Source organism: Micropterus salmoides, unplaced genomic scaffold (assembly GCF_014851395.1).
Source record: "Micropterus salmoides isolate LMB-PRFRI ecotype aquatic unplaced genomic scaffold, ASM1485139v1 Ms_hic_scaffold_1, whole genome shotgun sequence".
Lineage (NCBI taxonomy): Eukaryota > Metazoa > Chordata > Actinopteri > Centrarchiformes > Centrarchidae > Micropterus > Micropterus salmoides.
In genome coordinates, this window is record NW_024040040.1 from 52,648,756 (window position 1) to 52,669,538 (window position 20,783).

Consider the following 20,783-nt stretch of genomic DNA (forward strand, 5'->3'; position numbering starts at 1 on the left):
TGAACTAAATGATATTAACAAATTTATGGAAGTTATGTATGAACATAAATTAGCTTCAACTATTAATTAAACATATGATCTACAATAGTAACAGAGAGTCAGTGAACTGACCTCAGAGTCTCCAGTCTACAGTGTGGACTCTCCAGAAAACCACACAGCAGCTTCACTCCTGAATCCTGCAGGTTGTTGTTACTCAGCTCCAGCTCTCTCAGATGGGAGGGGTTGGACTTCAGAGCTGAGGCCAGAAAAGCACAGCTGATCTCTGACAAACTGCAGTCCCTCAATCTGAATAAAGAATAAATGATGGAGATAAAAATCCATTTCTAATCCAATCATGTGTTCAGGTTTTAAATGTGGAGCTCAACATTACTATGTCCTTATTAATGAGCTTTTCACTAAAATGAAGAGAGGGACTTTGTCATTGTGTTATAGTGGATCATCATAATGTCAGCCTTCCACAGACATGTCAGCACAGCATTCATACATTTATTTGTGTCAACACCGATCAATCACATGCTGCCGATCTCTGGACAGTTTTTTTCTACCACCACATTGTCTACAGTTTCTTTAAGATACATAAGTCTTTGTGACTGCAGACAAAATTTAGTACAAGAAACATGAAAATATGAACAAATGGAAAAAATATAGAAGTTTATGGATGTGAGTTATGTATGAACATAAATAGGTTCAATAGTTAAGTTAACATATCAGATCTACAATGGTAACAGAGAGTCAGTGAACTGACCTCAGAGTCTCCAGTCTACAGTGTGGACTCTCCAGAAGATTATACAGCAGCTTCACTCCTGAATTCTGCAGGTTGTTTTCACTCAGCTCCAGCTCTCTCAGATGGGAGGGGTTGGACTTCAGAGCTGAGGCCAGAGAAGCACAGCTGATCTCTGACAAACTGCAGCGCCTTAACCTGAATAAATAATAAATAATGTAACTTTAGAAGACAATGTTCCGGCTTAAAATCATTCAGTGTTTAATAATCTGTTCAGAGCTGAAGGTTTAGAATGTAGCAGTTTAAATAAAATTTAACTCCAAACACCTGAACCCAACAGGATGCAGGTTAAAAACCTGTAAAATACAAAAAGGTAAAAAGCCCTCATTAATATCAAAGCTCTCGTTAATATTAATGACAATGTGTTACTTGAGACATTGTGACTTCAAGTCTTAAACTCTGCAGCTCCATCTATACAAACTAATGTTGTTCAGCCAGTCACAAAGAAAAACCCACAGAAACTGATTTAAGATTCCACTCAAGATCCCAAAGTTTCCAAAGATGCCAAATATGTCAGGAAGAATTTTAGGGAAATGTGAACAAAAGACATCTACAATATTTATTTTAGGAATAGTAGAGTCATAAAATCAAAGCATCTTCAATTTAAATGATTCAGTCAGGATAAGTATCATGTAGATTCATAACAATATTGGAAATGCAAATACTGAATATATTTATTATTGTCTGAGATTATTTATTTATTGTATTTATGTATTTTTTTTATCGTTTATTTAAATAAAAACAACATGTGGAATATGAGATGAAACTGAGGAGTTTAAGAGGTTCAAAGTGAATTATCCAGCTTAGATCTTTTCTTGTTTATTTTAAATGTACACCTCCACTAGGGTTGGGCGATATGGTAAAAATATCACACGACTATTTATTTCAGGCAGGATTACGATTCACAATGTTATCACGATTAATTTTCACGTGGTTTTTACGACTATTTTGCAAGTTATTGGTTCAAAAGAGAAAGAAAATACTACTTTATTTATTAATGTAGACTAACTATTCATTCAAACAACAAAGAACTGATACATTTTGTTCTTATAACATTTAATATTAATATTTAAATGTATATTAGCGTTTATAGCAGCTTATAGGCTGAATGTGCGTTATGCCCCTGCACTGTCATGTACACTCTGAGCGGACTGGTTCAGCTCTCACTGAATGAACACTGCAGTCGGACTGGGACACAACACAGCCTCCGAGCCCAACGGAGGCCAGTTTGATGACAGGGAATACAGGACCGAAGTGGTTTTCTTGCCGGGTTTGGCTCTTGGCTGACTCAGCTTATAGGACAGCTAGCAGCACAGCTAACTGAACTATTTAGCCACAGATACAGTTAGCGATTTTAAAAAAAGTAAATGTGTCTGTTCATCAAGAAACTCTGTAAATCGCCTTGGTACTATATTCTCTGTTCGTCTCTGATGTTAATTTTATGAGCATGCAGTGAGGCAGCTGACTTGAGACATTGACAGAGCAGCTGTCAACTTCGTGTATGAGCCACAGAACTAAAACTGATAAATTGTGCACTGTAGCTAATACTAACGATCTCTCTGAAAAGGCAAATAGTGGGGACATTTTAATAATTCACAATCTAATATCATATCGAACACCCCTAAGCTCAACATTGCTCTGCCACAGTCAATGGACTACACCACTGAAGAAGAAAAAATACTTTAGCATTAACATACTCAGTGTGGATCAATATAATATCAGCCATATTTGTGCATTGTAGTGTCATGACAACTTTCACATCATATTAATCAGCACAGAAGTAAAAAATGTTGTCTTACCTCAGAGTCTCCAGTCTACAGTGTGGATTCTCCAGTCCAGCAGACAGCAGCTTCACTCCTGAATCCTGCAGCTTGTTGTCACTCAGCTGCAGCTCTCTCAGATGGGAGGGGTTGGACTTCAGAGCTGAGGCCAGAGAAGCACAGCTGATCTCTGACAAACTGCAGTCCCTCAATCTGAATAAAGAATAAATGATGGAGATAAAAATCCATTTCTAATCCAATCAGATGTGTTCAGGTTTTAAATGTGGAGCTCAACATTACTATGTCCTTATCAATGAGCTTTTCCCTAAAACGAAGAGAGGGACTTTGTCATTGTGTTATTGTGTTGCAACATTTATATACTTATTTGTGTCAACACAGATCAATAACATGCTGCTGATCTCAGGCCAGTCTGGAATTAGAGGAGAAAAACTATATTGATCTTTTAAAAAGCTGCATTTGGAAATATGCTGACTATATAACTGACCTCAGAGTCTCCAGTCTACAGTGTGGACTCTCTAGTCCAGAAGACAGCAGCTTCACTCCTGAATCCTGCAGCTTGTTGTCAGTCAGGTCCAGTTCTCTCAGATGGGAGGGGTTGGACTTCAGAGCTGAGGCCACAACTTCACAGTGAGTCTCTGAGAGTCCACAGCCAGAAAGTCTGTGATGACAGAGAAAATAAAACATAAGTATATAATCTGACACATTGTTATAAAACTAGACTCTTTTGCATTTTGCAACACAAAGCACAATAACATGAGCGGCTGTAGCTCAGCTAGTCAGCTGGTCAGCCTGAGCTGGTCAGCCATTGATCACAAGATTTGTGGTTTGAAACTTGAGCTCCTACTGTCCACATGTCAAAATGTACTTCAGCAACATAATGAACCACAAATGACTGCTTTTTGACAAAAGTGTCTGCCAAATGACTAATGTAAATGTGTCATATTGTGATTAACAGGGTGCTGTGATTTGTGTTTGTAAAACTTTATTTTAACGTGATGTTTAATGAGCTGTAAAATCACTGCAGGTTGTAACTGCACTCGTATGTATTTACCTCATTCATGTGCTTTTGTGTGTTTTATGCATCTTTGATGCATCTTATTATGTCACTCCATCTGCTTTTCATCTCCCATTTAATTACTTTAATGACATCTATTGCATTGACAGTATAATTAGCACTAAAGACTATATTATTAACATTTTATATGTAATAGTTTTTCTCAAATAAAGTGGTGGAGTTTGTATTTGCAAACTGGTATCATTTCTCACATTAAAACACTATCAGTGAACATTACCAAAGTAGCTTTGGAATTTACCAGTTTACAGACCATTTAAATCCTACCAGAGAGAGAGTAACAGAGAGAGATCTTGCTTACTGTTTATCAAATCAAACTCATTTCTAATGTAGCACATGAAAGGACATTAATTGTTGGAACTAAGCACCTTTTATATAATGAGGATAGAGAAGGGGTGGTTCTGTTCTGCCTCCCTTCACATCTTCTCAACTCAAGCAGTAATTAAATGTATTTTATAAATTGTGAAAATGGACCACACAGTCCTTCAAGTAATGTAAGGTCCAGCAGATCACAGCTATTAAATGCTGTGTGTCTGTATATAAAAAGAATAAACATACACATGATTGAATCAGAGCGCAGACACAGTATCCACTGTTAAAAATAAAAAGATTGCTGTGATACAGATAGGTGACACCTTTACACAGACAGATGGGTGATACAACGGGGGCAGTGACGACACTATCTAACATTAACATGACTGTGATCCGTGACATAAGCGGGCGCGGGTGACTAGGGCGCAATATATCAGGGGCGCGAATCAACTCAGCCCAGCTAATGCGACACTGATTTCAAATCTTGCCCAGGGCTCCATCACTGTCAGGACCAGCCCTGCTGTGATCTCTGGATGTGCTCATAACTGTATGTTACTGTATGTTAAATACCACGTACGGAAAAAACACTTTGTCACATTAACATGGCTGTGAGCTTGGGACGTGTCTAGGACTGCATGCTAAATGCCAAAGTTTAATCAACATTTGCATGAGGTCACCATGTGTTTGGCTCTTTGTCACTTGAAAGCATTTAAGGAAGAGAGATGTTGAATGTCAAGAAAGAACGCCACTCTGGGCCTCCTCTCTGCACTTTATGTATAAAGAAATGATTCAACACACAGTTGACTCTGTTGTTGTATTTTAAATTTTCTATTACACTATCACGCCTCCATCAGCCAAAAGCAGATTGTTAGAAAATGATAGAAGATAGTTGTGTCACTAACTTGTTAAATACAAACCCGAAAATGATGATGATTTGTAGTTTTACCACATGTCGAATTATTTCAATAAGCAGGTGTAATACTAGTGTAGGAAACTTTATAGTGTGGAGGTTTGATATTGTTGATTGTTGTTGCTTTACAGTGTTGATAATCACATCTGGACTTACTGAGCCTTTCTGCAGTTCCTCACAGCTGGAATCAGTCTCTGTTGTCCCTTCACTGATGTGTTATACTTCTTCAGGTCCAACTCATCCAGAACCTCCTCTGACATCTGCAGCATGTAGGCCAGAGCTGAGCAGTGGATCACAGAGAGTTTCTTCTTTGATCTGTTCTCTGACTTCAGGAACTCTTGGATCTCCTGATGTACTGAGTGGTCGTTCATCTCTGTCAGACAGTGGAAGATGTTGATGCTTCTGTCAGGAGAGATCTCATCATAGTTCATCTCCTTCAAGTTGTGGATGGCTCTTTGGATGTTGATTGTACTGGTCTTTCTCTGACCCAGCAGGCCTCGTAAGAGTCTCTGGTTGGACTCCAGTGAGAGGCCATGAAGGAAGCGGACAAACAGGTCCAGGTGGCCATTTTTACTTTCAAGGGATTTCTCCATGGCTCTGCTCAGGAAGACATCCAGGGACGGGTCATGGCTTTCAACATCTTCAATAAGCTTAGATATCTTATTGGGAAAAAACTTTGTGTTTGACTTCATCTGTTTGGACTCTTCCCCCAGGAAGTCCTCCAGTCCCTCTGTGGTCCTGCTGGTGTAACAGTGGAACATGTAGACTGCAGCCAGAAACTCCTGAACGCTCAGATGAACAAAGCAGTAGACTGTTTTCTGGAAGATCACACTCTCTCTTTTGAAGATCTCTGTACAAACTCCTGAGTACACTGAGGCCTCTGTGACATCAAGACCACACTGCTCCAGGTCTTCTTGGTAGAACATGATGTTTCCTTTCTCCAGCTGTTCAAACGCCAGCCTCCCCAGCTTCAGAAGAACCTTCCTGTCAGCCTCCGTCAGCTCCTGTGGACTCGTCTCATGTCCCTCATCGTACTTCTGCTTCTTCCTCTTTATCTGAACCAGCAGGAAGTGTGAGTACAGGTCAGTCAGGGTCTTGGGCAGCTCTCCTCTCTGCTCTGTAGTCAACATGTGCTCCAGAACTGTAGCAGTGATCCAGCAGAAGACTGGGATTAGACACATGATGTGGAGGCTCCTGGAGGTCTTGATGTGTGAGATGATTCTGCTGGACAGCTCTTCATCACCGACTCTCCTCCTGAAGTACTCCTCCTTCTGGGCGTCAGTGAAGCCTCGTACTTCTGTTACCCTGTCAACACACGAAGGAGGGATCTGATTGGCCGCCGCAGGTCGGGAAGTTATCCAGACGAGAGCCGAGGGAAGCAGATTCCCCTTGATGAGGTTTGTCAGCAGCAGGTTGACTGATGACTTCTGTGTGACATCAGACACAACCTCATTGTTGTGGAAATCCAATGAAAGTCTGCTTTCATCCAGGCCGTCAAAGATGAACAACAGTTTCCAGACGGCGAGCTTCTCTGCTGGGACCTTCTGTAATGTTGGATGGAAAACATGGAGCAGCGTGAGGAGACTGTGCCGCTCATCTTTGATCAAGTTCAGCTCCCTGAACGAGAGCAGAACCAGCAGACCGACATCTTGGTTTTCCGAGCCGTCTGCCCAGTCCAGAGTGAACTTCTGCACTGAGAAGGTTTTTCCAACGCCAGCGACGCCGTTGGTCAGAACCACTCTGATGGCTCTCTGTTGGCCAGGTAAGGCTTTAAAGATGTCCTGGCACCTGATTGGAGTGTCATGGAGGGTCTCCATCTTGGAAGCTGTCTCAAGCTGCCTCACCTCATGCTGGGTATTAACCTCTTCACTCTGTCCCTCTGTGATGTAGAGCTCAGTGTAGATCCTGTTGAGGAGGGTTCCACTTCCTGGTTCATCACTTCCTTCAGTCACACGTTCACATCTCCTCCTCAGACTGATCTTATGTTCATCTAAAACCTCCTGCAGACCACTATCTGCTGAAAGAGAAGAACAAACATTCAGAGACTAAACAGAGAGCAAGAATCCAGAAAAATAAAGTTTAGTTATAGTTTTTGAATTTATGATATTCATGATAATATTAAAAACCAAATGTCCCTGTAATTAAACAGAAAGTCCTGTTTTCAAACATGACGACATCAGCGGACAGATGTCCAGTCTTACTTTGTACAGAGCTGCTCTGACTGGCTGTCTGCAGTCCAGCTCTTGTTCTGGATCTTTTTCCACACTGGGGACAGGAGGAGTCTCCTGTTGAAGCAGACTGGTCCCAGTATGAGGTGATGCACCGTCTGCAGAACCAGTGTCCACAGCTGGTAGAGACTGGATCCTTCAGGACGTCCTGACACAAAGCACAGCAGGACGGCTGCTCCTCCACAGGAACATGACTCCTCTTCCTCTCTCTGTGAAGACATTTCTTTAGAACTAAAATGATTTGTTGCTTGTTGTTGAAAAATCTCCAGATGTGTCCGACACTGTGTAGAAGCTCAGATGGTCACAGAGTAAAAGTGTCGTTACTTTTCTGTTTGAATTCAGCTTTCAGTCAGTAATGAAGATGATTGTTCCTTTTATTTCAGCTCTCCTGCTTTCAGAAACACTAATTAACTGCTTTTCCTGTCTGACTGACTGTCTGATTAAACATTTAGTGATCTGCCTGCAGTTTGTTAATAACACAAACTCAACACTTCCTGCAGCTCCTTCACAGTAAAAGCCTCCATTAAAGAGAGCTGATTATGTCCTTCACTGTTCTACAGTCACTCTGGGCAGCTTAGCTTGAGTTAGTTAGATTTGAACTGAGGTTTGAAGTGGTCGAAATAATTATGGTAGACCAGTCGCAGACATAAAGCATGTAACAATGGTGTCACAGGTTCAAATCCAGACAACAATTTAATTAAGGCATAAATGCAACCATGTGGATGTTTGTTCTTGACCTTTAGGAACAATATATGATGGACAGAATCTGAGCTCAAAGCTCCACTTACTAATGATTCAAAGCAAAGTGTTCATCAAGGTGAGCAAAGCTGAACTACAAATGCTTTTTCACCACTTGTTGCACAATGATGATCTGAACTGATTCAAGATGCATCTGGTGGATCAGAACAGCTGATCTGAGGAAGAGCCAAACAGCTCAGTAGTTAGAGTTAATATGAGAAAATGAATTACACATTTGCAGCAGATTCTTTGAGATTTTGAATCGTTCTAAATCTTTACAGTGACGTCAACATGAGGGCAAAAATATACCAAGATTTTCTTGAAGTGTAAATTCTGAAATTGAGGTTCTGAGGTGTTTTGCTAAAGAAATAAAATCACATCCATCTTAGTTCGAAACTGTATCTGCACTAATAGTTCTGCATCAGGAACATAAATCTTTTAAACATTTTGTCTTAATCCTCAATGCATCATCTTCCATCAGGTCAGTTTACAGTAAAAACAGTCTCTTACTTTGTGTCTGACGGTCCAGGTTTGATACTGAAGTCTGGAGGAAGAAGATATTTGGACCGGTCACTCTTCATAGACAGACAGCTGGATACTGTAGACTCTGCTTTCTGTCCGTTGGACTGAACTCTGCAAACACCAAAATTCTCTAGGTGACTGACAGCTGTCACAGATACTGAGAGGAAGACAGCACCAATGATTTCTCTTTGTGTCACAAATTTTAGTTAAGTTTAGTTAGTACAGTTTAAAAAGTAGTTTTTCATGACATATTAAAGGAATACAGTACAGAAAAAATGCAGACATTGTTTATGCACATAGCATGGACACAGAAAATATGGTGCTGAGGAGGATGCAGCACCCCCTAAAACAGGTCTCGCGGTTATCTTTTCCGTTTATAAACACTGTTGCCAGTTTGTGTTTATCAAAAATACAAAAAAATTGTATTTTCCTTTTTTCCTTTTTTAACATTGTTCAGACACAAAGGCTGGCAAGCAACCAATACACAGACAGACCAAGGCAAGCGCTCCCCTGCTGGATTAGAAAGACAGTCGGAGTAGAGAGATTCACTGCAGCTGCATGTTACCATAGTATAAGCTACTGTGATCTGCTGTAAACACTCGCTTTGACTGTTTCTCAGCGTTTACCAGTCACTTTATTTTGACGGTGTAACCAGACGTAGCATATATATTAACTTGACCGAAGTTGGCGGAGTTGGCCTGTCTGATTGGTCTGGATCATTACTGGTTCACAGCACATGATACTGGTGCACGTGTCCCAGTAAAAGGGTCTAGTGACGCCTATGGAGGGAGGGCAGTATGGTGAGTGTAGATGTTATACAGAAACTTTCTATGATCACAAAGCCTAATGTGACTCTAAGATTGACAAACAGCAAAACATTAGCAGGATTTCCCCCTTTCTGGTTTATATATCCCTGCCTCTGCTGAATAGTTTTCATTCAAATGAAAGACAGCTGTATAGTGGTTATTTTATTTAGTTATATACTATGGAAATACAGCTGTGACCCGTGACTCCTGACCCTGACCCTGTGACATCACTCGTGACGCTGGGTCCGTCAGGCTTGATGTCTGACAAGAGAATGTCATATTTGTCTGGACATGTAAAAAGACAACAGAAGAGAGGAGACAAGAAGATAGTATTATTATTATTTAGTATTATACCATACCAGATAGACCAGGTTTGTGCACAGACTTGTCACCCACGAAGGTGACACTGCTGGTAAGTTATGTGTTGTAGTTAAACCTATAGAGATGCCCTTCTTTGATTATAAATCAAGTCAGGTAGGGAGTGAGTAGTAGCTGATTTAAAGGACTGATTATTGAGCAATATCATGGAGCCTCCTCCAAAGCTGCCAGTGTTGAAAAAACATCTTATGTAAAGTCACTTTTTAAAAGGAGACGGTATCAAACTCTGGCAGATTGTCTTGCATTATAAGATCCTCCACATCTAAGCTAACATACAAGTCATTTCAATTCAGTCAATTTATTTTATAATTTTTATTATTTCATAGTGGATCCATCAGCCTCCACCTCTACCTCCATCATTGGTATCATCCAAGAAGCTGACAAGGCTTTGAGTTTAGACCTACATCAACGATAAATGAACAATTATTCACCTCTAGCAACACCCAGTATGAACATGTCAACTTACTCAAATTACTTATTTTCTGTGTTAATCTCCCTCATAGGTCTACCTGGGCCTACTGAAGTGGAGAGCAGTACCATTGTGCTTACTACCACACCTGTCTCTCCAGTTTCTACCCCTCCTGTGGATCCAGCTGACTGGACATAAGTCCTTAATGACCAGTTACACGTTGATGTGGTGAGCAGGGGACTAGCACGGGTTGACAGAGACATTTTGACTTTTCCAAAAAGAGACTCAGACAGTAAAAGTCTTTTCTATCATTACATTTTTAGATTATATTTTGTGTCTTAAACTCTTGTCTGATTGTTATTAAAGATTTAAGCTTTGGTCAGTCATAATCAATTTATCAGTTTACTTTTTTAGGTATACGGTGAAATATAAAAAATTTATTCCACAGATTCCACAGAATTAATTTACTCTTCTTTTCTTTGGTTTTCAGTCACAAAGCTACATATACAGTGATGATTGCTGGGTAATATGTTTATGGCTGCCCAATCTTAAGTTTCTATTTGATCATGTGACAAGACTCCAGAACTGGGTGAAACGCAAAATCTGACAATCTTTCTTATTCACCATCATAATGTCTTGCCTCTCTGTCCAAGAGGAATGTTTTTGATGTGATTCGGGAGGTTATTGTAGTGAAAAGCCAGAAAAAGTCTGCATCATTTCAGCACAGTGGACACCTCCTGCACTCAGCTGTTTGTAGTTACGTTTCAGTACTTTGCAAATACAAAAGTCTAGGTGACACAGTCAGACTCTAAAATCCATCACACGATGGTCGGGGTAGGCCCCTATGTTGTTGACTTTTCACACTGTCTAACATTTACTAGACACCATACGTCACAATGGTACAAATTTCATAGCAAATGAAAGAATTAAGTCGTGGGCACATATTTTGTATTCATCACATCTTCATATCTTATCCCATTATGGAGATGTAGACTGCTGAATTGAGAGTCTGCACTTTTGCCCCATTGGCAGGTAAGTTGTCACACTGGATTATAAACAATAAAAATACAACTAATTAATTGATTTAATATATAAAATTCATACCAGAACTAAAAGTAAAAATAATCATCACTAGAGAATCTGGAAAATCGGTATTTTCTATCATATCTATTATGTGACAATGTCAGATGTTCGTGTTAAATGTGGCCAACCTTCAAAAAAAGGAGGTAAACATAATAAAAGAAATCCCTGTGAGCCAAAACCTCATATTTCCCATTGCTCTGAATGCTTCGGTTTTTCAGTTTTTTTCTACTCTCGGTAACTTATGATCTTTCGGTCATACAGAGCTGTTTTTTTCATATGGTCATTTGTGCACAGCCCCATCCTCCTGGCAACTGCTACGCTCAGTCTGTCTATATGGATCACACTAAATAACCAATGTTTTTTCCAAACATTTATTTTTTTCCAGTCTCATTATATGCACGCATTTTGAACATTCATACCTAACAAACTTTAAATTAGGTATTTACTGCATCTAATCTTATCAGTTGCTAAACTGTGCAAATTGAGGAAACAAGACACACAAATTTGCCAATATAAGCTTCCCTTCTAGACACAAACGCAGCGTGTGTGTGCGTGTGCTTCGTAACTGCTAATTGAGTGGGTGGTGCCAACATCAGTCTGAAGCAGGATTGGTTATAGCGATGTGATCAGATCTACTACTACTGTCTTGACTTCACTGTAGCCAAGGTTGTAAGCCACAGTTGAAACAGTGAAGCCGACCAAAGCCTGCACGGACGGTTCCATCTAGGCCCAAAAATGACATCAAAACCCTGTGACATCCCATCGCACAACAGAGATGTAACCGTATTGCTTAGATTATAAACTCTCAGCGAATCTAAAACAACTATTCGGCCATCAGTGATGCTGCATTGGTGTTTGACAGGTGAGCCTCGTAGGTGGGCTGATTAAACAGTGACAATCCGAGTCAGACAAACACACTGATCCATGAAACTTTTTGTTATGCAGCTACCAGAATTACGGTGTTTCTGCCGTTGCTCTACGTAATTAAACCACGGTTATGTTGCATGAACATGCGCAGTACCAACAGGAAGTAGCCCTGTAGTAGTATTTTATTGGTCCAAAACTGGCTTCATTGCTCTCCATTCAAATCAGCGGGGTGGCTTCGTCCAGTAATATAGTCTATGGTTGTAGCCAATTCTGTGGTCTGGTCGCTGCCACTAGGGGCGCTAAAGATTGTGATTGGGGGAACATGGCCACTGGTCAAAATGCATTACCACAGTAATGCATTATTGCATATATTACCAGTATACTTTTTATTTAATGGTATAACATTACAATAACACACTAATTTATACTAGTTACTCCTTCAGGTTGTGCCTCTGCAGTGTAGCGTCAGGATGCCACTGTGCTAATGTTCTCCTTCAAGCTTCAAGCCAGCCTTCTCCTTGTTGTGTACCAACCAGTACGCACGCCAACATGTGAATGGGGAGTACTGGCAACTACTTTTTCAATTCAAGCACTGCATGTAACAGTTGAAATTTCCTGTTTTCAAGCTGGCCAACCACATCCCCCAGCAGGTCTGCCAGCAGCCTCCCTCTCAAGGCCATTGTGTGAATTAACTGTCTCTATTATACTACAAGGTTAGCTACACAGTAAAGTCAGCAGTAAGTCTGAACATTTAGAGTGTAAAGTTAACATTTAACACTACACCACACTAAAAAATGCAAATCAAGTTCTACACTGAGAAAGAAATAACATCCATTCATGATTAACTCCTATTAATTCAATCTTCATTAGTGTTAAACCTTTTCATTGACTCCTACAAATGGTACAATTCACTAATATTTACTCACCTTAAGTGTTATTCTTGCCAAACACCTTGTTGAAATAAAAATCTAAATAACTACTTTCTAGTGTTTTACAATTTTCTACTTTACCATGTTCAGCTTACACTTAAAACAAGGAAAACCTTTAATGTTTGCAGGGGAAAAAAACCAACAACCACCATAACATTCATGTAATCCATACACTTTATTAAAAATAAAAACATTTACCCTCAAGGTTTAGTTTGTAGTTCTGTTTGAGTGTGACATCTCCTTTAGCACTCACTATTATACTGCACATTCATTTTAAATACTGAAATTGTTGTTAAAAGACACTTTTAACACTGAAAATGTTTAAAGTGCATTCCAGGGGAGAATTGTAGCCCATAACAAACACCATTATCATGCCATCATTTGGATTCTACCAATCAACTTTAACCAAAATCTACCGAATACCAAGAGAGTTGTGATGCCGGCGTGTGCCTGCTGTGTGTTTGAGTTGAATGTGTCTCACGAGAATTTAGAGAGAGAATTGTCTTTGAGATTTCAGCTTCCTGCTAAAAACAGAGTGTCTCCTGGAATCCATCTACTGCACTGATTTAAAACTTCCTGTACTTATGAGTAATTTCAACACCAAAATAAGTGAAAATGGGGCCCAGGTTTAAAAATACTGAGATTATCCTTTAACCATCTGTTGCCGTGAGGAGTCAGTCAGAGCTTTCTTTGCCTTGAGGATACGACCTCCACCAGGTTTCTTGGTCAGTGCAGATTCAATTAACTGCGAAAGGAGCAGAAGACAAGACAATATTCACTAAAAATAAATAATCATGAACAACTTACAGTAAATACACCTACAGAAATAGCTACCAATCAAAAAACTGAGGCTCTCACAATAAATACATTTTACACATTAACTTACATGTTTGACATCATCATCAGCCTTGTGTCGTTTTCTGGAAGCGCTTCATTCCTTATCCTGAAACATACAGTGCTGAGTTGGTTACACCATCAATCAGTGGCCTGGTGGACTGGGAAAAGCTGGAAGAGGTTGTCCCCTTGGAATCTATGCGTAGTTCAGGAGAGAGAGAGAGGAGAGAAAAAATAAACACCCTTTGTTGGTTTTTCACAACCAAAGTATAGCTGGGTCTTTTCTGAAAGAAATGGGAATCAAGTTTACCGTTGTCAGATCTGACAGTAAATACACCATCATTGGGTTGCTGTGCTACTTCTTCAGAGACGTCTGTATCCCCTTCTCATCATAAACTAATGCCTCCGCTGGGATGGAGAACTCGATGAAAGCTTAGGGAAAAAACACAAACTGAGTCATCCCACATGAAATTCTCAAGATAACCAAAGGGTTTAACCCGAAACACACTCATTGATACCTTTTGACCATGAAACTAATAACTGGTCACGACAAATTATTGGTAAAAACATGATATTGCCATATAACTCACAATTAGTGTGGGAATTATTATATTAGAACTTCAAATTTAAACTTCACTGAATAAACTATTAAATATATCACTATGTGAAAGAAATTGAGGTCTGTAACAAAACAAACATGACTTCTTAAATCTTGAGAACAAGATTTGTAATCCAGGGCATCTTTTCAGAACTACTGTAATTCATCATGATGCAGTTTTTGACCTTCATTGAAAAACTAGCTTCTGCAATTCACTGGCCATATTTCGAATAATTGTGCATTAATATTATACTGTAAGTACACCAATGAGAATGTCTAATTAAATGCACACTGCTTGCACACTGTAAGCTTGAATATTTACATTACGGCAGAAAGTAGGAGTAGCTGTTTTGAAACATGATTTTACTGTGTGTGTGCGTGTATAATTTAACTTATTAGCATTACCACAACAGACAGCTCTCTAATTTACTGACTTCAAACCAGCATTAACAACCGCAGCCTGCAACACTTCTTTAGTCTGTAAATATTCACTGCTAGCACTATCTCTGGCTTTAAATAAAATGTATCTGAGCCTCTGACCATTTTGCGTGTTCAGCCATCCCAGCAAACAACCAACAGACCAAATAAGACATGAAGCGATGAAGGTAGGCCTCTACGATGAGAGGAAAATCTGCGATAACACTGTTATATATTGAGATGATGACTTGCCATGAATAAAAAAATATTGAAGTGCGCATATTGGCTGCCTGGGTGTTTTTAAATTCATTATACGGTTTGTATTAAGTCAATATAAAGCAAATATCTGACACCACAGTGATGTTTACAATGAAGATATCAGTCTGCTTCAGTCTTAATTTCCTCCTGTCCTCCTCCTCCTCTCTCTGCAGTTATTTAACGTTACTGCCAGCAGGTAACCTTACCTGGTAGAGAGGAGCAGCTGGTTCGTCTCAGTTTACAGCAGTGTGCCACATTTTAAGCTACAGGGCAAACTAAGCTAAAAGCTGTGGCGGCTGTGGCTCAGGAGGTAGAGCGGGTTGCCCGTTAATCAGAAGGTCAGCGGCTCCTCTAGGGTGCGTGTTGAAGTGACCTTGGGCAAGATACTGAACCCCCGAATTGCCCCTGGCGGCTGTTCCGCCAGCCAGTATGTGAATGTTAGTTTCTGTTTGAGCATTTAGGCTCAGTGTATAAATGTGGGGTGAATGCAGATGTAGTGTAAAAGCGCTTTGAGAGGTCGAACACACTAGAAAGGCGCTATACAAATACGGAGCATTAAACAGTTAGACTAACATTACAGACAGACAGCTTTCATTTTAGCTTGTTTGTAACGTTTAGCTAATTACCAAGCTAATGATAGCTGTGCTTGTATAACACACAGAGGATGAGCAGGACAGAACAGATTAAAATAACGCTTTTTTACACTACACACAGGTGGATTGATAAAGTAATATCTTTTTAGTCATGAAAGTTTTGTGTGTGTGTGCAGGAGCCGACAGAGCAGGCAGTGTAGGTGGACATCAGTATTAAGTTGTTCTACAATGCCACTTCTACTGAAATGCAAAACAATGATTTAATAAGTCATTTAGAGACACTTACCACAGACTTTCGACGAGGAAAATGGTGCAGTAAAAATTCTTGTTAGTTGAAGGTTGAAATCCCAGAGAAGGGGTTGGGCGGAGCTTTCCGGAGTAATTCTTTCACCAAGTCTTTTAACTACGAAAAACTACATGAACAGTGGAAGAATCTTACTCTAGATGTTATTGTAATAACCACGGACGAATCCATGTAATTTGACACTGAATATGTCTGACTAAAGGAATCTACTGTGTAGCTGGCTTGTGTCATGTAGATGAATCACTTGCTTCTGTCTGGTTTGCGATGCGGCCCCCAGCTAACCAATCCTGCTTCAGACTGATGTTGGCACCACCCACTCTATTAGCATACAGGCGCAAGGAAAAATAAATGTGGAAATGTGGAAAAACATAAATAAATAAATGTGGAAAAACATAAATAAATAAATGTAGAAATAAATGTAGAAATGTGGAAATACATAAATAAATAAATGTAGAAATAAATAAATGTAGAAATAAATGTAGAAATGTGGAAATACATAAATAAATAAATGTGGGAAAAACATAAATAAATAAATGTAGAAATAAATGTAGAAATGTGGAAATACATAAATAAATAAATGTAGAAATAAATAAATAAATGTAGAAATAAATGTAGAAATACATAAATAAATACAGAAATAGCCATTTTTATTACAAATATAAATAAAATGTTTTGGTCATCTTTGGTCCCTCATACCAGGAAGGCTTCCGTGTTTGAGAACTGCGCTGTTGTTTACATCGCACAAAAGAGGGCTGCAGCGCCGCAATAACCAGCCTAACCAGTCAACATGCCCGAACAAACAGCTACGGGGTTTCACTTAATGACACTCTTGAAAGTGACGGCTTTTAAATCAGTCGCTCTCCCCATACCTCACTGCACTTCAGAGTTAAACACAGCATGCATCTGTCTTTTCTGCGTTTTCACGCCAACTGCAATGCGATGTAACGCCCCCCCTCTGTTTTTACACAAAACGCAGTTCTCTTACTTTGAATCTGAGGGTCCAGGTTTATTACTGAAGTATAGAGGTTGATCTTTAGACCGGTCACTCTTCATAGACAGACATGTGGGTCCTGCAGATTCTGCTCTGTCCTCCTCTTCCTCCACACAAACATTCATCTTCTGGACTTCAGTCTGAGAGGTAAAACAGTGACACTGACTGTGAGCTCGGGACACAAGAACCAGGAAACATGACTGAGCAAAAGGAAGGAACACAGACATATGAGTTCACTCTAACGTTTCTGTCCTCTACAGTCCACAGGGAGAAAACTGACTCAGAGACTTTGACAGTAAAATAATAAAATGTTTGATTAACACTCACCCTGCCTCAGCCTTCAGTTCTCCTGCTCTGTCGACTCAAAATGGAGTCTGAACTGACTGAACACTTTCACTTTCAGGTTGTCAGTGCTGCTCTCCCCTCTGTGGTTACTGGAAATCACATAACTCCCTGAACTAAAAAGGGACAATGACACTTATTTCAGTCTGTAATTTATAAATAATTTCCTAATAATATCTGATAAGTTTCCTCAAAAGAACTATGTAATTTTGCACTGATTAAAGTAAAAATATAGACCGTGTTTAATTGCTACAACTCCAATTAACTGCTAGTGTTATCCAGTCTTTTAATCAGTTCACAGCTGTAAGGTGAACATGCAGAAATGTAATATTTTTCTACAGGCAAGAATTCAATTCAACATATACGGAGAACAGAGTTCCAAGTTATAATAAAAGAATACGAAGATACATAAGTGAAATATCTTATTTTCATTCATTTGATCAGAACCACAATCAACAAGCAGAATCAGAGCTGGAGTCAGAACTGATCAGATCTTACCCAATTTTCATGTGGAGCTTCTTCTGTGAAATAAATAGTGGTGGAGGAAGTATTTAGATCAATCACTCAAGTACAAGTATCACAAATACTCTGTTAAAGTCCTGCATTCAACATGTTACTTCAGTTAAAGTACAGAAGGATTGAAGCGATTTAAAGTAAAAGTACTCATTCTGCAGGACGGCTCCTGTCAGTGTTATGTTACTGGATTATTATTATTATCATTTGAACTGTTTCTTAATGCTTAATGCTGCAACACCTGAATCTTCCTCAGTCAGACAGAAAACTCTGGAAATCTACAGAAGAAATCCAACCAATAGGCAAATTCACTTACAGCAACATATCTGAAACATATCAGTCTGTGTAGAAGTTAGACTGTGGAGATTTACATCACATGACAAGTACAAGTTAGATGAGCTGTTAATATCAGGATGTGTTAAATTTTCCCCAATCTGATCCAGAATATTAGCAGATTATACAATTATAAAAAGAAACTAAAGTCTACAGAAGCATAATCTCACACTAAAAGAAGATCATTGAGATAAACCTCAGGCAGGAACCGAAAGTAGTCACACCAGCATACATACAGGTGCTGGTCATATAATTAGAATATCATCAAAAAGTTGATTTATTTCAGTAATTCCATTCAATTAGTGAAACTAGGATATTATATTCATTCATTACACACAGACTGATATATTTCAAATGTTTATTTGATTTAATTGTGATGATCAAAACTGACAAGTAATGAAAATCCCTAATTCAGTATCTCCAAAAATTAGAATTTTACTTAAGACCAATACAAAAAAAGGATTTTTAGAAATGTTGGCCAACTGAAAATCATGAACATGAAAACTATGAGCATGTACAGCACTCAATACTTAGTTGGGGCTCCTTTTGCCTGAATTGCTGCAGCAATGCGGCGTGGCATGGAGTCCATCAGTCTGTGGCACTGCTCAGGTGTTATGAGAGCCCAGTGTTGGAGCTATATTCTTATTGTTGTTTATTTTGGGTTTGAGTTAATTTATAGCCCAATTTATTTCTTTTCTTTTCTTGTTAAAGTTAATTTGGTTTATTTTGTATTTATGCTTTACTTGCATTGTCGTTTGTTGGTCACATGGTGTTATGTTCATTTGCATAAGTAGGTCAAGGTGGGAGGTGCCGCAGGCACGAGGGCATATGGTTTTTTACCAGCGTGAGAGAGGCAGCAGAAATGTCTGTAAGCTTGCTTATGTGTGTGAATAAACCTCCTCAAACTCAATCTTGTTATGGACATCACTTTGCTTTGGTACCTCTGAACCTGCGTAAAGCTTAACCATGACGTAGCCTCAAGTGGCCATTTGAGAAGTTTGTTATTATTTGTTTTTGTTTAAGTTTATGGACAAATAGCCACTACACCCAGGTTGCTCTGATAGTGGCCTTCAGCTCTTCTGCATTGTTGGGTCTGGCGTATCGCATCTTCCTCTTCACAATACTCCATAGATTTTCTACAGGGTTAAGGTCAGGCCAGTTTGCTGGCCAATTAAGAACAGGGATACCATGGTCCTTAAACCAGGTACTGGTAGCTTTGGCACTGTGTGCAGGTGCCAAGTCCTGCTGGAAAATGAAATCTGCATCTCCATAAAGTTGGTCAGCAGCAGGAAGCATGAAGTGCTCTAAAACTTCCTGGTAGACGGCTGCGTTGACCTTGGACCTCAGAAAACACAGTGGACCAACACCAGCAGATGACATGGCACCCCAAACCATCACTGACTGTGGAAACTTTACACTGGACTTCAAGCAACGTGGATTCTGTGCCTGTCCTCTCTTCCTCCAGACTCTGGGACCTTCATCTCCAAAGGAAATGCAAAATTTTCTTTCATCAGAGAACATAACTTTGGACCACTCAGCAGCAGTCCAGTCCTTTTTGTCTTTAGCCCAGGCGAGATGCTTCTGACGCTGTGTCCTGTTCAAGAGTGGCTTGACACAAGGAATGCGACAGCTGAAACCCATGTCTTGCATACGTCTGCGCGTGGTGGTTCTTGAAGCACTGACTCCAGCTGCAGTCCACTCTTTGTGAATCTCCCCCACATTTTTGAATGGGTTTTGTTTCACAATCCTCTCCAGGGTGCGGTTATCCCTATTGCTTGTACATTTCTTTTCTTTCCTTCCCTTCACCTCTCTATTAATGTGCTTGGACACAGAGCTCTGTGAACAGCCAGCCTCTTTAGCAATGACCTTTTGTGTCTTGCCCTCCTTGTGCAAGGTGTCAATGGTCGTCTTTTGGACAGCTGTCAAGTCAGCAGTCTTCCCAATGATTGTGTAGCCTACAGAACTAGACTGAGAGACCATTTAAAGGCCTTTACAGGTGTTTTGAGTTAATTAGCTGATTAGAGTGTGGCACCAGGTGTCTTCAATATTAAACCTGAATGTATACATTATACAAGTTACACTGATGATATTCTAATTATATTACCAGCACCTGTACATATAAATACATGATTAGTACTAATAAAGAAGGAAGAGAAAAGCTCCACAATCTCAGTTTGATTGTCTTTCTTTAAACAGCAGCGCCACCTACTGTCCAAAACAACACATTAGACCCAGTTTGGCCAGAAACAAACATGTTAATGTGCACAGCACCCGGACCGCAGAATGTGCTGCATCTCAACGTTTCCACTCCAGCAAAGCAGAGTTATATAAAGCTGGATGGTGACACAGCTAATATGGAAGCTTCTTCTGTGTTCCCTCAGATGTCAGCCTGTCAAGACACTTCACTGTTCAGACATCACATTTAAGATTCTCTGGATCCTGTAATGGAAATTTCATGAGAACCATCTTTAAAAAACTGCCATGTAACTAATTTCACTAGGGGCCTCTTGGGTATGGGGTCAATGGAAGGTAAATGTGAGTGATGCTTTAACATATGTCCAGAGGGGTCATGACTTTAAGTGGTTCACCACATGTACCTTGGACATGGGTGTCTTTCTATAGATCCCCTAGGGAACAATGAAAGACACTATGTTCCTTTGATGAGATAGTACTCCGACCCTGAGACTAAGATAAAAGCTGCATGAGCTGTTACACTGCAGCTCACTCGGATGATCCTCTCTGATGTGTATGTGTCCCTGTGAGTTCCTTCTGCAGAAGACATGA

General features: G+C 39.7%; 1 long non-coding RNA gene and 1 pseudogene across 1 annotated transcript; both read right to left on the reverse strand.

Annotated features, from left to right (window-relative positions):
* The window catches only part of LOC119896614, an 858,889-nt pseudogene extending 841,650 nt beyond the window's left edge, over positions 1–17,239 (reverse strand).
* Positions 12,968–15,392, reverse strand: LOC119896978. The gene is made up of 3 exons (XR_005443323.1): positions 13,961–15,392; positions 13,703–13,846; positions 12,968–13,561 (listed from the first exon to the last, which is right to left on the reverse strand). It is a non-coding gene; the product is annotated as an uncharacterized LOC119896978 (long non-coding RNA).
* Positions 17,240–20,783: the final 3,544 nt, after the last annotated feature.